General features: G+C 45.7%; 1 protein-coding gene across 4 annotated transcripts in view; it reads left to right on the forward strand.

The window, feature by feature from the left end:
• camsap1b (calmodulin regulated spectrin-associated protein 1b) overlaps positions 1 to 12,915 on the forward strand; it is a 96,665-nt gene that overhangs the window by 31,545 nt on the left and 52,205 nt on the right. The gene's annotated exons all lie outside the window — the stretch shown is intronic.

Consider the following 12,915-nt stretch of genomic DNA (forward strand, 5'->3'; position numbering starts at 1 on the left):
TTGATTTCTGCATCTAGAGACAGGTTACTGGTGATAGTTGAGCCTAGGTAGGTGAACTCTTGAACCACTTCCAGAGCGTGGTCGCCAATATTGATGGATGGAGCATTTCTGACATCCTGCCCCATGATGTTCGTTTTCTTGAGGCTGATGGTTAGGCCAAATTCATTGCAGGCAGACGCAAACCTGTCGATGAGACTCTGCAGGCATTCTTCAGTGTGAGATGTTAAAGCAGCATCGTCAGCAAAGAGGAGTTCTCTGATGAGGACTTTCCGTACTTTGGACTTCGCTCTTAGACGGGCAAGGTTGAACAACCTGCCCCCTGATCTTGTGTGGAGGAAAATTCCTTCTTCAGAGGATTTGAACGCATGTGAAAGCAGCAGGGAGAAGAAAATCCCAAAAAGTGTGGGTGCGAGAACACAGCCCTGTTTCACACCACTCAGGATAGGAAAGGGCTCTGATGAGGAGCCACCATGTTGAATTGTGCCTTTCATATTGTCATGGAATGAGGTGATGATACTTAGTAGCTTTGGTGGACATCCGATCTTTTCTAGTAGTCTGAAGAGACCACGTCTGCTGACGAGGTCAAAGGCTTTGGTGAGATCAATGAAAGCAATGTAGAGGGGCATCTGTTGTTCACGGCATTTCTCCTGTATCTGACGAAGGGAGAACAGCATGTCAATAGTCGATCTCTCTGCACAAAAGCCACACTGTGCCTCAGGGTAGACGCGCTCGGCCAGCTTCTGGAGCCTGTTCAGAGCGACTCGAGCAAAGACTTTCCCCACTATGCTGAGCAGGGAGATTCCACGGTAGTTGTTGCAGTCACCGCGGTCACCTTTGTTTTTATAGAGGGTGATGATGTTGGCATCGCGCATGTCCTGGGGTACTGCTCCCTCGTCCCAGCACAGGCATAGCAGTTCATGTAGTGCTGAGAGTATAGCAGGCTTGGCACTCTTGATTATTTCAGGGGTAATGCTGTCCTTCCCAGGGGCTTTTCCGCTGGCTAGGGAATCAATGGCATCACTGAGTTCCGATTTGGTTGGCTGTATGTCCAGCTCATCCATGACTGGTAGAGGCTGGGCTGCATTGAGGGCAGTCTCAGTGACAGCATTCTCCCTGGAGTACAGTTCTAGGTAGTGCTCAACCCAGCGGTCCATCTGTTTGCATTGGTCAGTGATTATGTCCCCCGATTTAGATTTGAGGGGGGTGATCTTCTTGATGGTTGGCCCAAGAGCTCTCTTCATGCCATCATACATTCCTCTGATATTTCCGGTGTCTGAGGCCAGCTGAATATGACTGCATAGGTGTTGCCAGTAGTCGTTTGCGCAACGCCTAGCTGTTCTTTGTGCAGTACTTCTGGCTGCTTTAAGTGCTGCGGATGTTAAATCGCTGGGGGCTTTCTTGTAGCTCAAAAGTGCAATGCGCTTAGCGGCTATGACAGGTTCCAGCTCTTCATTATGAGATTGAAACCAGTCTGCATTTCTCTTCGCACTTTTGCCGTAGGTGGTCAAAGCTGACTCATAGATGGCGTCTCTGATGTGGGCCCACTTGGTCTCAGCATCCCCTGTGGGAGTGTTTTGAAGGGCTGTTACAAGTGAATTTAGAAATTTTTGTAACAGCTGTGGGTGAGAAATTCTGCTCGTGTTGATGCGCGGGCGGCCCTTCTGCTTGGAATGATGCAACTTCTTTGGTCTGAGTCTAACCTTGCTGCACACCAGGGAGTGGTCGGTGTCGCAGTCCGCACTGTGGAAGCTGCGTGTGATTTGAACACTGTTTAAGGCGGCTCGCCTTGTGACAATGAGGTCTAGCTGGTGCCAACGACGTGATCTTGGGTGCCTCCATGAAACCTGGTGACAGGGTTTAGTGTGAAAGAACGAGTTGGTGATGCAGAGGTTATGATAGGTACACAACTCAAGCAGTCTCTGCCCGTTCTCATTCATCCTTCCAACGCCATAGCGCCCAAGGCAGGAGGGCCATGAGTCATGGTCGGCCCCAACCCTGGCATTAAAGTCCCCCAGCAGGAATAGGTGTTCGGTGTTGGGGATGCTGCTAATGATGTTATGGAGTTGTTCATAGAACTGGTCTTTAGCTTCAGGTGCGGAACAGAGTGTTGGAGCATAGATGCTGAGTAGGTGTACTGGACCAGAGGTGGTGAGCAGTCGGATGGACAGTATGCGTTCCGAGCCATTTGAGGGAGGCTCTATCATGCTGAGCAAGGAGTTTCTGATGGCGAAGCCCACTCCATGCTGTCTTGGTTCTTCAGGATCCCTGCCCTGCCAGAAGAAGGTGTAGTCTTGCTCTGCTAGAGAGCCACTCGCGGGAAGGCGAGTCTCCTGAAGTGCTGCAATGTCCACATTGAGTCTACTGAGCTCGTTGTTAATGATGGCGGTCTTCCGAGAATCGTTGATTTGTGTAAGGTCTTCCGACAGGCCAGGACACATAGTTCTGACGTTCCAGCTTGCAAAGCGAAGGGCTGGTACCTTCTTTCCTTTTTTCATGTTGTTTGGTGCGGTGTATCAGTCCACCTTTCGGGCAATGACCCTGAGCTCCAAGCACCCATTGAAGCAGGCAGACTGTGGCGGGACAGAACCTTATTGACCGGGGGCTGCCCGGTTTGAGGCGGGCGGTAGCTGTCCAGTGAGGTGCAATGACCTCTCCCACCGACAAAGGCAACCCGTGGCGCCCAGTTTCTACGCCAATTTATCTGGACTTATAACCCGTAACTGCTGCCTTCCGTGTTGTTTCAGTCGCTGTGAGGCAACTATGGAGTGACCTCTCCATGGCGCATGCCTGGGCAAATTTATGGAGGTTGCCCAGTCGTCAAAACCCCCCTCTCGGCCTTTCTGGTGGGGTCCAAAGGAGTGCAGGACACGACGTTTGGCACCAGTATGGCTGCAGGAACTGCCGGAAACATGCCAAAGGTGACACATGACCGCCTACGGGGTTCCGCTCCGGATTTTCTGTTAGGGTTTACTCCCTTAGCCTTGGTCTCTCCCGAGACGCCCACAAGGCAGTGGGGTTGTTGGGGCCCCTACACAGGTGTAGGATGGTGCCGGTGGGAGGAGGGGATGCAAGGGGGAGGGGTAGAGGGAGGGGGTGGGGGGGGGTGCAGGGGAAGGGGGTGCGGGGTGAAGATGGTGCGAGGGGGGGGTGGGCTGGGACGGGGTTGTGAGGGGGTGAGCTGAGAGGGTGGAGCAGGGAAGGGGACGGGGGTGGGGGGGGGTGGAAGGGGGGTAAAGGGGGGGGGAGGGGGGGTGGAATCTGGTGCAGGTAATAAGCCATTTCCTCAGTGCCCAGCATCGACGTCCGGAAAGCTCATCCACGTCCTTCGGGAGGTGAAGCATCATTTGGCAGACTTAGAGGTGATTACATTTGCTAAGGGTTTTTTTTTTTTGCAGTGGTTTAAATAAAGGCATGCAGCATTGCCGACAGTGCGCTGCAGATGCTCTCCGAGCCATCTCCCGCGGGCGCTTTGAAGTTGCGGCCGGGGGGGCCGTTCGTGGATGTTTTGGGTGTTCGGGGCACCTTTTCACAGGACTTCTCTCGGGTCCCGCAGCTCCTTCTTCACCTCAATGGACTTACCGCATGCCGTGGCTGCAGACACTCTGGACTGTGAAGACAGCAGGATCGGAGATTAAAGTATCGGCAGCTGTGCTCGTCAGTTTCATCCGGATCAATTTCATTGAGAAAACAAAGAGCAGGTGTGGCTGGGGGAGGGCAGTGGGCCCAGGTAACATACACTAAACTAACTGTTAACTTTTAGATAGGGCTAAAATGAACTGATTTAAAGAGCCAGGGGAATTTAAACAGTTTAAGAGGGCAGATTGGGGGAGAAAACGTTAGGGATGGGAGCAGATGGCCATGGATAGAGTTGAACAGCTAGGGAGCTTCCAGCACAGGAGCCATCTTGCCATCTTTAAAGATAATGTATATATTACTGTACATTAAAATAAAGTGAGTATTTAGCAAAGACAAAAACCTTTAGAAATCTCGAACAGGAATTTGATTTTGTTGGGGTTGGAGGTGGGGGGGGGGGGGGGGGGGGGTTGCTCTGTAATTTCCTTGCAGAAATCCAATGATTCCATTTGAAACTTGGGCAGCAAAAAATAATCACACACATTTCTAGCGATGTAACATTTTCATTTTCAGAAGTAATTCAGCAAGATTCAAACATTTTTTAGATTGTTTGCAAATGTAAGAATTTCTCTTCCCTATTCTTGCCTGCCTTCTGCTGAAGGTAGTTACATGTCTTGAATTATGTGCCACCATCTGTTCTGGACTTTGCCAAATCGTCATTCTTTAAATGTGACCCTAGATAGATATTGTTGGCAGATTATTAAATTTGGCGACGTTAGTTTGAGCTCAGTTTTGTCTTTGTTTTACACCCACACATTCACTTCCAGCAGTGGATAGCAACCAGGGTCAAGTGTCTTCTTTGGCTTCCTTATCTCGAGAGACAATGGATAAGCGCCTGGAGGTGGTCAGTGGTGTGTGGAGCAGCGCCTGGAGTGGCTATAAAGGCCAATTCTAGAGTGACAGGCTCTTCCACAGGTGCTGCAGAAAAATTTGATTGTCAGGGCTGTTACACAGTTGGCTCTCCCCTTGCGCCTCTGTCTTTTTTCCTGCCAACTGCTAAGTCTCTTCGACTCGCCACACTTTAGCCCCGCCTTTATGGCTGCCCGCCAACTCTGGCGAACGCTGACAACTGACTCCCACGACTTGTGATCAATGTCACAGGATTTCATGTCGCGTTTGCAGACGTCTTTAAAGCGGAGACATGGACGGCCGATGGGTCTGATACCAGTGGCGAGCTCGCTGTACAATGTGTCTTTGGGGATCCTGCCACCTTCCATGCGGCTCACATGCCCAAGCCATCTCAAGCGCCGCTCCCTCAATAGTGTGTATAAGCTGGGGATGTTGGCCGCCTCGAGGACTTGTGTGTTGGAGATACGGTCCTGCCACCTGATGCCAAGTATTCTCCGGAGGCAGCGAAGATGGAGTGAATTGAGACGTCGCTCTTGGCTGACATACGTTGTCCAGGCCTCGCTGCCATAGAGCAAGGTACTGAGGACACAGGCCTGATACACTCGGACTTTTGTGTTCCGTGTCAGTGCGCCATTTTCCCACACTCTCTTGGCCAGTCTGGACATAGCAGTGGAAGCCTTACCCATGCGCTTGTTGATTTCTGCATCCAGAGACAGGTTACTGGTGATAGTTGAACCTAGGTAGGTGAACTCTTGAACCACTTCCAGAGTGTGGTTGCCAATATTGATGGATGGAGCATTTCTGACGTCCTGCCCCATGATGTTCGTTTTCTTGAGGCTGATGGTTAGGCCAAATTCATTGCAGGCAGCCGCAAACCTGTCGATGAGACACTGCGGGCACTCTTCAGTGTGAGATGTTAAAGCAGCATCGTCAGCAAAGAGGAGTTCCCTGATGAGGACTTTCCGTACTTTGGACTTCGCTCTTAGACGAGCAAGGTTGAACAACCTGCCCCCTGATCTTGTGTGGAGGAAAATTCCTTCTTCAGAGGACTTGAACGCATGTGAAAGCAGTAGGGAGAAGAAAATCCCAAAAAGTGTGGGTGCGAGAACACAGCCCTGTTTCACGCCACTCAGGATAGGAAAGGGGTCTGATGAGGCGACGCTATGCTGAATTGTGCCTTTCATATTGTCAGGGAATGAGGTGATGATACTTAGTAGCTTTGATGGGCATCCAATCTTTTCTAGTAGTCTGAAGAGACCACGTCTGCTGACGAGGTCAAAGGCTTTGGTGAGATCAATGAAAGCAATGTGGAGGGGCATTTCTCCTGTATCTGACGAAGGGAGAACAGCATGTCAACGGTCGATCTCTTCCAGCAGTGGATAGCAACCAGGGTCAAGTGTATTTGCCTTCAATTTATGGCCATTCTAGCTGAGATTTGCAAACTCTGCACACATGGGTCAAACCTGGGAACCCTTTGCAGGTCTGTACATCTGAATAACCTAGTACAAGGTGCATTCTTTCATGGAACCTTTGGGAGAATTCAAGCTATTAACAGTACACAAATTTGATTTGTTGCCTGCTTAGAATGATGCGAAGCTGGGAAATCTGCACTTCTTATCCGGTCTGTTTTGTTCTTTAGACAGCAAAGGCTGTGTTCTCTGCATGGTTATTCACCTACATGTACATAGCCCTGTTCAACAGCACCCAATTGCATTTTAATTTTTCATATTGAAGAACTGGGCAGTTACCTTTGAAAATAAACTTGAAAAAGGTCCAAGATAATTTAGGTTGCATTTCATATCATTACAGTTCTACTGAGGGTATATCTTTCAACAGGTCTTCTATTGTCTGGTAAGATAGTAAGTAGCATCAGATTGGCGACTACAACCAAATTGAGGTTGTATTACTGTTCTTCAAATGGACTTGTATAGGTATTGTTGCATTTAGGAGTAGCATGAATTACAGTAGCTATGACCATTTTAAGACCAAACAGTCTTTAAAAGCTGTTTAAGCTATGACTGTATTTTTTTTTTAAAAACAAGGTTGACCTGCATATGTACAAGCATATTGTACTAAATAGTTGGAAGTTTGACAGCATAAAATGTGACTATCTGAACTTTTAATGATGTGCACATTGGGTAGTATGGTGCAAGACTTGAAGGAATATGAAGCTTTGCTTGACAAAACTTATTAAAACATTGGCAGTGCTTTCCAAATTCAGAACTTTTATGCTTTAGGTTAGTGGCTTTGTAACTAGAATAACAAGCTACACCGGTATGCAGTTGAGGTTTTTTTTTTGTGCTAACTTTTGTTCCATTTATTTGTATGTCGTAAGAACAGACTGCGCCTAATAATTTTAAGAACATATTTTATTCTGAGCTGTAATGCAGCCTGTAATGGAATGAAACTGTTTAGAAGATTGAATATTCCGGTACTGTAGGATGCAGATAGCAGTTAAAAGAAATCGGAGGAATGCACATTTAATATCGGAAAAGATTTAGAAAACATTTTTCAAGGAAAGAACTGATACTTGCTTTGCAGGAAAATTTTTAACTACAGAAATATAAGTGGATTTTTCCTGTAACATTTTTGAATTAGCAAATGGAAGCAAGAGTATAGTGAAGGTGAGGATAAGTTGGAGGTTCTTAGTAGCCATTTTGATGCAATGTGACCTATTAAGCTTGATTGCATGTGACTCAGTAGTTGATAGAAATCTTAAAATGGCACAACTAGAAAAGTGAATGCTTGTCCAAGTTAAATCAGTTTTGTCCCATGATGTGACTTAAATGTCAGCACTTGGGCAAACCTAGACCAATTTTGAAATACACAGACTATTATAATTTCTAATTAAATCATTGCCCCCTACAGGAATGGTGATTGTATGCTTGTCCATTTCCTGCCAAACTTATAATTCTGCTCTTGCTCTGATCAGCCCTCCAGGTGAGCAGTCATAACCTTGATAGTTGAGCAATAATCTAATTTCTTTTGATCATAAATCTCAATGACTGTGTATAGTTAGCCAATGGCTTTCTCACTTTATTTGGATGGTTGAGTTTAATAAATTGGTAGGTAGTTAGAAACTAGAGATTAACATTTTGTGGAGTTGAGGTTACAATCAGATCATCCATGATCTAGTTGAATAGTGGAGCAGGCTCGAGTTGCCTACTCCTGCTCCTAATTCGTATGTTTGTATTTTTCGAACCTTCCTTTTAATGGGATCCAAAGATGTTTGCACAGTCTTCCAGCTGAAGACGAACTATGGTATTGTAGTTCAACATTACTCCTTGCTTCTATATTCTATGCCTCAGGATACAAAGCCAAGGATTTGTTTGTAGGTTTTAAAGTTATCTTTATAAGATAATATACGTTGCTACCTATATATAGAATTACATGGTGATGGCTACTCTATTTAAAATCTTAGTATTATAGATGTATTTTGATCCTGTAGTTCATTCAGTCTGCTGAAGGCTTCAGGTTTCTTAATTTGATGGAAGCAGATGTTAGTCCCTCTTCTGATTTTTTTTTCTATAAATGGTAATATTTAAGCATTGCATGTAGCAAAAAATGCAAGGAATTTGTTGCTATTTTCACTGTGTTTATCACAATCAAACTGGAATGTGTTGCTCAGAACTGAGCTACATATACAAAAGACAAATGAGGGGTTTTGAATGAGTAAATAGGGAGGAATTGTTTCTGTTGGCAGGGGTTCGGTAACAAGATCTCACAGATTCAAGGTAGTTGGCAAAAGAATCAGAGGGGCAATGAGAATAGCTTTTAAGTAGCGAGCAGTTATGATCTGGAATGCACTGCCTGAAAGAGCTTCGGAAGCAAATTCAATAGTAACTTTCAAATGGGAATTGGATAAATACCTGATGGGAAAAATTGCAAGGATATGGGAAAAGAGCAGGGGGCGGGACTAATTGGATAACACTTTCAAAGAGCCAACATTGGCACAATGTGCCGAATGTCTCCCGTGTTGTATGATTCTATGATTGAGATGCGTCCTTGCTGATATGTATTGGAATCTGATGCTTCACCTATTTATATTGAACAGAGGGAAGAGTGGTGCTGTTTGTATCAAATCTACTCACCATGCTTTTGTTATGCTCACAATAAAATAGTCGTGTATGAAAGTATTCCTCTGCACCCAAAGGTCCAACCAAAAACTGCCATAATTGTAATTAATACAAAGTCAACATTACAAATTTATCCATTATGAACATGCAAAAACATATATAAAAAATGGTGATGAGATAGGTAAAGAAAAAAAATTGTGTGGAAGATAAACACTGTCTGGGCTGACTGGCCTGTTTGAAACAGTTCAGAGAAGGTTTACTCGTCTCATACCTGGAATGGGCGGGTTATCTTATGAAGAAAGGTTGGACAGACTAGGTTTATATCTGCTGGATTTTAGGAGAGTAAGAGGTGACTTGTTTGAAACGTATCAGATCCTGAGGGGTCTTGATGGGGTGGATGTGGAAAGGATGTTTTCCCTTGTGGCAGAATCTAGAACTAGGGATCACTGTTTAAAAAATAAGGGGTCGCCCATTTAAGACAGAGATGAGAATTCTTTTCTCTCTGAGGATTGAGGGTCTTTGGAACTCTTCCTCAGAATTGGAAGCAGAGTCTTTGAATATTTTTGAAGCAGAGGTAGATTCTTGATAAGCAAGGGGGTTAAAGGTTATCGGGGTAGGCGGGAATGTGGAGTCGAGGTTACAATCTGCTCAGCCATGATCTTATTGAATGACAGAGCAGGCTCGAGCGGCCATGTGACCTACTGCTCCTAATTTGTATTTTCTGTGCTGTAAATTCAATGTAATACCTGCAGGGGTAAAACGGAACAGTAAGAGGTGTTTTCAATACTTCTGCTGCGAAGAGGGCAATAGGAGAAAGAGCCATGAAAGATTGGAATGGACCTGGAACTGAAGATGAGCAGAAATGAGTACTTCCGTCATCGATTCAAAAGATAGACATAAGCAGCATGCCTTCCCCAAAAAGAGGTAACTTACTGGCTCCTGTGGAACATAAACACCAGCATGGACCTGTTGGGACGAATGTCCTGTTTCTGTGCTGTTAATACTTTGTAAAATTACTGACTTTTATACAAATGTGATGTAAGTTCCAGAAAATCTAACTGAGCCTAAAATAATGAAATCCACAGGGGCTTATCTTAGCTGGGGAGACAAGGGAGGAGATTTGTGAGATATTGACAATCATTGAGAGTGTCACTGGACGCTGTGGAGGTGTCTGGAGATTGGAATTGAGCTAATGCGGTGCTCATGTATAAAATAGGTGACACGGTGACGCACAGACCTAAGCAACAGTACATTCATTAATTGTATTTAAGACATTGAAAGTTATTTGAGGCTTGTGGGGTTGGGTGAATTGAAAGTACTCATAGGATTAAATGATTAATTTAAGCAATGTCTTCATCATGTTGCCTTGTATTATTTCCTTTTATTTTTCATGTTACTCTTTGAAAACAATATCCACAAACATGGGTTAATGTATGCCAATGACGACCAGCTTTCCATCTCTTTGACTTCATGCCTGTCGTTGTGGTGTGGCTACCTGTCCAATATCAATTCCTCAATAAGTTAGAATTTTTCTTAAGGCTGAAAACATCCTATTCAGTTTCTGTTGACAACTTTACACCTTAGTTGCTGATCCCACCTCCCTTGCAGGCTGCAGTCAAAAGGATGAGCCTGAGAATGTAATAGCCTTGAGCTGAGTTTTAAATCCTACATTCAGTCTGTTAGCACACCACTTAGTTTCCTCTTGAGTATTGTCTGGCTTCATTTCTACCTCCTCTCTAACCTGCACCTCCAAGCCTGATTTCTCAACGATTTCTTCAGCTTTCTTCTACACCCTATGTGATCTCCCACTGATCCAAATCTCTGCTGCTTGTATCCTATTTCATACTAAATTGTGCACATATGTTCCTGTGCTCTCTGAACTCTGTTGGCTTCCGTTACTACAGTTTATGCACTTGGATTTGCCACGCAGTGAAGATCATGTCTGTGGTGCCTCTCGATGGGCAAAAACCACACTGCGACTCGAAAGGAGCTCATCAGCCACTGGGAGGAGGTGATTGAGGAGGATCCTTGCAATGATCTTCCCTGTGGCAGACAGCAGGGAGATTCTTCTGTAGTTGCCACAATTGGTCTTGTCTCCCTTCTTGAATACAGCCACAATCAGTGTTCCTGAAGTTCCCTGGCAAGCACTCCTCATCCCAGATGAGGGATACGAGGTTGTACAGTCGTGCCAGAAGTGTATCTCAACCATGTTACAGGATTTTGGCAGGGATTCCGTCTGCTCCGGAGGTGTCGTCGTAGTTGATGTTCAGCTGTTGAATGGCTTTTTTGATCTCGCTCTGAACTGGAGTAGCACCGAGACTGAGCCGGACGGGATGTTGAGAGATTGAATTGAGGACATTCAGGTTGAAGACAGAGTCTCGCTTGAGGAGTTCTTCGAGATGTTCCCTCCAGCAAGCACTGACTGCCTCCCTGTCCTTGATATGTTCTCCTCCATGCTCGGCTCTCAGTGGGATGGCTCATTGAGCCATAGATCGCCTTGACAGAGCTGAAGAAACTGAGCATGTCATTGGTGTCCACAAGTTGCTGGATCTCGCGCGCTCTTTGTATCCACCGTTTGTTTTTGATGTCCCAGGTTTTATGTTGCACCTTCTACTCAGAACTTGTTCACAGCAGGAGACTCCCAAGAGGACAGCGGAAATGCTTTAGAGATGCCCTGAAAGCATCCCTAAAGAGATCAGACATCCCCGTCGACTTTGGAGTCCCTGGTTCATGACTGTCCTAGATAGAGAAAGCTATTCGGGATAGTATCATGCACCTCGAGGGACTTTGTTGTGAACATGCGGAGGCAAAGTTGAGGCATCAGAGGAAACTCAAAAACCTCCAGCTATCCTTCAAACATCACCTACCCCCTCATAGCAGAGCCTGCAAATCACACGGACTTATCAGCTATCTCCGAACCCATTGAACCGGAATGGAGGCAAGTCATCCTCTATCCCGAGAGACTGCCTAAGGAAGGTATGCACTTATCAAATCCCTTCCTCATTTTCATATATTCACTTTACTTTTTCTTTGCTTTATTCTTGAGCTCTACATCCCAGCAGGCACTTTCTGACCTATTGTGTTTCCACTCCATGGTTGTTCGAAGAACCTCCAGCCACCATTCCCCTCCATACTGAACTTCTAAAACTTTACTCCTACTTTTGGCACGTATTTAAGTGTTGTGAGATGTTTTGTTATGCGAAAGGTACTGTGTAAATGGAAGTTATTAACTATGTTCTTAAAGTCCCAAATTAGCTGTGTCTCATCTTTAGATTTCCTCAGGTCTTTGTAGGGCAATTTTGAATATATTTGCTTTAAAATGCATAGAAATGAGATTCGGTGCTTTTTGCTACTTTACATAGTATGTCTTAGCCTGTATCCTTGACTTAAATAATTAAATTTTTCTGATGGACCCTTTTATGGTATTGATACAATAATATGCAGTTTTTGTCTGTCAGCACTTTTCTGATTTGTCAGTGGGTTGATGTGGTTGGTGGAGCCTGGCGCATATGGAGGCATGTGGGGCGTGCGGAAGGCTAGTGTGTGTGAGGCACGCATTGTATTAATTTGTGGGTCACATCCCCCCCCCCCCCCCCCCTGCTCCCTGCCCCTTTCCTACCCCTCCCCGCAGATGGGAGATATTTCAACTTCTTTCGATGAATGTAGGCCAAGAGATCAGAAAGTGAGAGTGTCTGTCCACATGTTCTTTGACACCGCTCCTCAAAAAAAAGAGCCTTACTTTTCATGGTTGTTGCTTTAGGGCATTACTTCAATGTGGTGTTGACTGGAGCGCGTGTGGGACATGCGGCTGCCAGTGGTTGCAAGCGGCAGCAGTGGGGTGGGATGGGGAGTTATTAGAGAGGGAGAACAATGGAAGGTAAGGAAAGCCCAACAATGAAGTTACCTTGGCTTGAGGGATTTGGGGGGTGGTGTGGCAGCATGGGAGGGAGAGAAATGCGTGGGAGCGATGGAATGGCGGCTGTGGATGGGATATGGATGGAAGGGCGATGATGGGGCTGAAAGGAATGGGATGGTTATGGCATGGGAAGGATGGAATGGCATGGGATGGGGATTTAAAGAAGTACTGTTGCAATAAGGATACTAATTTCCCTTTAAATGTTTTGCTGTTCGGAAGGTAAGGGGAACCTAACAACCAAGTTACCCTGGCTGGAGGTTTGGGGGCGAATAGGAGTAAACGGCATGGGAAGGCGGGTGGGGGTATGGGATAGAATGGGAATGATGGGGATGAAAGGAATGGGCTGGGTATGGTATGAGAGGGCTGGCATGGGAAGGATTGAATTGCATGGGATGGAGGTTTAAAGAAGTACCGTTGCAATAAAGATACTAATTTCACAGC

The sequence above is a fragment of the Heterodontus francisci genome, chromosome 32, assembly GCF_036365525.1.
Source record: "Heterodontus francisci isolate sHetFra1 chromosome 32, sHetFra1.hap1, whole genome shotgun sequence".
NCBI classification, from domain to species: Eukaryota; Metazoa; Chordata; class Chondrichthyes; order Heterodontiformes; family Heterodontidae; genus Heterodontus; species Heterodontus francisci.